This window comes from Manacus vitellinus, unplaced genomic scaffold, assembly GCF_001715985.3.
Source record: "Manacus vitellinus isolate BGI_N305 unplaced genomic scaffold, ASM171598v3 scaffold_41_pilon, whole genome shotgun sequence".
NCBI lineage: Eukaryota > Metazoa > Chordata > Aves > Passeriformes > Pipridae > Manacus > Manacus vitellinus.
Window position 1 is genome coordinate 1,929,267 of NW_021940545.1, and position 4,316 is coordinate 1,933,582.

Below are 4,316 nucleotides of genomic sequence, written 5' to 3' on the forward strand. Positions count from 1 at the left end.
CTGGTTTCTCCGCTTGAAGGAGGTGCCGCAGAGGGGCACATCCAGCCTTCTCGACCGCCTTAAGAGTGTTAGCCTCGGTGCTTTTAACCTGTAAAGGTCACTTTCCTCCGCAATTAGGGCGGTGGAAAGTCGGTCCCTGGGGCGGGAGGTGGTGTGCGATGCCCGAGGACTGCGGCTGTAAAGCATTCTGGCATCTTATCTCTAATTATTGCTGTTACTGCGTTAAGCTGCCTCCATCCTTAGAGCCACACGAATCTTGAATTTTAAATGATTTTAAATGATTTTCCCGTGCTTCGTCTGTCTCTTTGCCAAAAAAAAAAAAAATATAAATTATACAGTTCCTGACTTCTAGTGGAAGAACTTTCCAGCCGTCTATCCCATACTTTCAATGCTGATGTTTTTTAAACCAAGAGAGACGTGTTTTTCGCTGCTGGGCAGAAAACAGGCAGTGTTTATTTTGCCCCCACCTCGCAACTGTGTAAAGGATTGGTGAAGGGGGTGAAGTGATGGCTCAATGTAGCTTTTTCTTTTTAATTATTATTTTACTGCTTTCCCCAGCTGTTTTGCTGCCTCTGGTCAGGAGTAGCTGTGCTGAGCCTGGGGCTGTAAAGCTGTCAGCTCTTGAGGGGCTGTTTACTCAGCGAGTTCTGTCTTTCACACATGCACCAGAAATACAGTTTACCAACCCAAACACCAGCCAGGGTCACCCAGGAGCGCAGAAACTTCGGTTGTCCGGGGTTTCATCCTCCGTGGCCCAGCATTTGCCTCGAACAAAGCAGGTAATCCCGGGGTGCTGCTGCCTGGAACCCGGAGGCTTCTCTGCTCATCTGGGAGTTTTGACAGTTGCGATTTATGGGACGTGCAGGAGAAAAAAGTGCTCTTGTGGTGGTGGTGGTTGCTGAGGGCGGCAGCCCGCTCCTTCTGTGTTACAAAAACTCGCGGCGAGCGTTTCCCGGCACGGTTTCTTGATGCTTTTCTGTTAAACTCGATATTATTTGCCCTTAATTACGCCCGGCGTGCTTTTGTTCCCCCAAACTGAAACGGGCGGCGAGCGCCGCGTGTGAGTCGAACACATCGAAACTAAACCCTGCTCTTTCGAAGCAGTTGCAAGCCTGTCTCGTGGGGAGGGCTTGATAATGAAGTGATTAGAGAGAAGTTAACGTTTTTGTCCCGTAGTTACCACCCCCCCCCCCAAAAGAAGAGGGAAGCTTCTACCTGGCTTGGTTCTGCATCCCAGAAAACCCGCAAGTTTATGGAGAAACCCATGACTTGCCCAAAGCTATTTAAAGTGGACTTAGAGATAAAAGTACCAAGGTGGGATCCACTGGGTTACCTATTGTGTTAAAAGGGACTTTTTTTTTTTTTTTGTCTCCTCAAGGGGTAGGAAGTGAGATGGGCTCTGGTGTGGATTAGTAACTCGCCCAAGGATGAGGAGTGTGGTGGCTTTGTCGCTTGGATTAATGTGATTTACACCCTTAAGCTGCCCCAAGTGCCCCTAAACAGCCATGCCTGTGTGTGCAAGGTGAAGTGTGGGAGGGCAAGCTCAGATACGCCACGGGAAGCAGCTTGCAGGGTTGGTTTTTGCCATCCTCCATGCAGTCTTGGTGATCTTTCATCCTTTTTCTGTGGTGGGACACCAGCTCTGCGTCCTTTGCCCACCAGCCCCTTGGGATGCTGGTGGTGGGGTTTGGTCCGAGGCCCCTCTGTGTGCTCCCTCTGCTGGCTTGCTGGGCTGCACTGGTGCTAAACTTTGTGGGTTTTACCCCAAAACTGAGGAGGGGGGTGAAAAAATGTGCAAGGAGAGGCCTGACTGTGCTGGGGTGAGTCCCTCCAGCACTTTCATTATCTCAAGGTGTGCTGTAAGCCCATAAACCGAGGCTCCTGCTTACTTTGGCTCGCTGGTGTGTCAGAGGAATAAGGCAGCTGTGCTCTGACTTCAGGTGATGTCACTTGAGGATTTTAACTGTCAGAGCTTAAAAATACCCTGGCTTGTTTAAAGACTGCTTCTGCAGATGTGGGGATGGGGGAGCAAGGCAGTGGATTGGCCCGTGTGAGCGCACAGCCGCTCCGGGGTCCGGCATCTCATAAATCCCCCTCTGCTGTCCCCCAGCAGACCTGCTCTGCCTGACGGGGCCTCGGGCGTGCCACCACTGTGACATTAATTGGTGGCTGCTGGAGGTAAGGCACGCTGCTCTGAAGTGTAAGACCAGCAAGGCTTCGGTGCCGAAAAGCTAACTGCGAGGCGTGTGATGAGTAAATAATTTTGGGAATGAAGCTGCTCTCTGATGCGATGGTACGGTCAGCAGCGCCTTCTCCCACGTGGCTGTTGGGGTTGTTGGTGTGACTGGGTGTGTGAAGGACCAGCTGCTGTGATTTTGGGTTGTTTGCAGGGCTGGGTGTGAGGGGCTGTGGGTTCTGAGCTGATCTCTGAGTGTTTGTACGTGCACGTGTCTCTCTTTGCTGCACAACAGGCTTTGTGGAAAAGGTTGATGCAGGTCGTGTGAGCTATTTCTGATTCTGTATGAGAAAAGGCATTGAACTTCACATGGGTTTCCTGTATCTCCCACTAAAGCTGCTTTTCACACCTTCTCCAAGAGTTCCTTTACCTCTTCTCGTTTTGCCAGGCCTCTTAGCCTGTGCTGGAAAACCTCCTACTGTGCATCTTGCTCATTCCCATGCCCACAGTTGTGACTCCTGAGGGGTTTCATTGCTGTGCTCTGCTCTTGGCACACAGTCTTAAGCAAAACAACATGGGAATGGTGGTGAACCTGCTGCCGAACCTGGTTCCACGAGGCTTTGAAACCTTTGATTTAGTCCCAGAAGCCCTGAGACCTGAGCGGGTCTTCCCCCCCAAAGCTGCTGGGATCGGGTTATCTCAGGTGATGTCTCCTATGGAGTCGCTTCCAATCGGCATCTGGGAAATTGACTGAACGAGTTTCGTTTGGCAACATTTTATTTGTTTATAAATATAAGTTACTCGATGTACTGTAAACTTGACCTGTGTGTGTGTAGAGTCAGGTTCTTGTCTCCTACTTTGCTTATGATCTCTTAACTAGTGAGGGGCTCCCTTGAGCTGAGCCCTGCCCCTTCCTCGCTGCAGTGGTTTGCTGTCAGTTCTCTGGTTTTTGGGGTTTCAATGGGCTGGGGAGCTTCAGAGCCAGTTCCTGTCTGCAGCTGGGGTGAGCAAGAAACCTTGTGTCAAGTGGAATTGGTCAAATTTCCTCTTTAAATGGGAATTTGCAGCTTGCCCTGCAATTCTGACTCTTAAACTGGTACATGGGCAACAAACTGGGTTGTCTGTCCGCTATTTTTGCTATTCTGAGCTATTTTGTTAACAGGTGAGCTGGTACTCAGTCTGTTCTTCAGGCATTTTTCTTTTTCTGCTCCCTTTCTGCTCTCCTGGAGGCCTCCCTGAGCAAACCCTGCTATTGTGTGTCCCTTTCTCCTACAACGCTTGCTCTGGGATGGTGTTTGTCCTTGGTAAAATAAGCAAAAACCTCTTTTCTGTATTACTTTGGCTGGCAAGAGGTCTCCAGCTACCCTGGCTCAAGAATTTCTAGACAAGATAGTTTCTCTGTGTGTGTGTACGTATATATATATAAACTTTTTTTGAGTTGAGTGTTCTTCCAGTAATTTCCTTGGTAGATGGCTCAGTAAAACTTCCAGGGCTGAGTGTGTCAGAGTTTTCCACTCACTTTCCCCAGCTCACTTTTCCCTTTCCGGTGGGGATGATGATTCTCCAGTGACAGTGATCACTTTAGGGGAAATGCTTGTTCAGCCCTGTGAGGGATTGAGCCTTGTGCATCGAGACCACCTGCCTTTCCCATTAAGCCCCTGCTTGCTCTTTCTGTGCGTGAAATATCTGCTGTCTTTCAACAGGAGGGAAAACAATCATGTAAGGTGGGTTGTTTTCCCATTTCCCATACCTATGAGATGTCTTGAAGCTCTTCTAGCCAGGTGGGATTCTGCTTTTTTCTTTTTTTTTTCCCCTTTTTTCCCCCCTCCCCGGTTCCTTGGGCGCAGTTTCACGTTACAGCTCCATCTGAGGACTCGCTGCTGCAGGAGGTGGCAGGTACATTCCTGCCTCTTCCCCTGCTGTGGGAATCCAGCAGTGGAGCAGCCGCAGGGGAGTGACTCCAGCTAACCCTTCAAAAAAAAAAAAAGGGAAAAAAAAAAGAAAAAATACCCAAGCCCCAAACTTTCCTGGATCTTGCCCCGCAGTTAGAGTTGTTAAATCTTCCACTCGGATGACTGGGGAGGCCCCGGGGGGCTGGGGGTGAGGGGGAGATGGCCCCTTTTGGCAGCAGCAGCTTTTC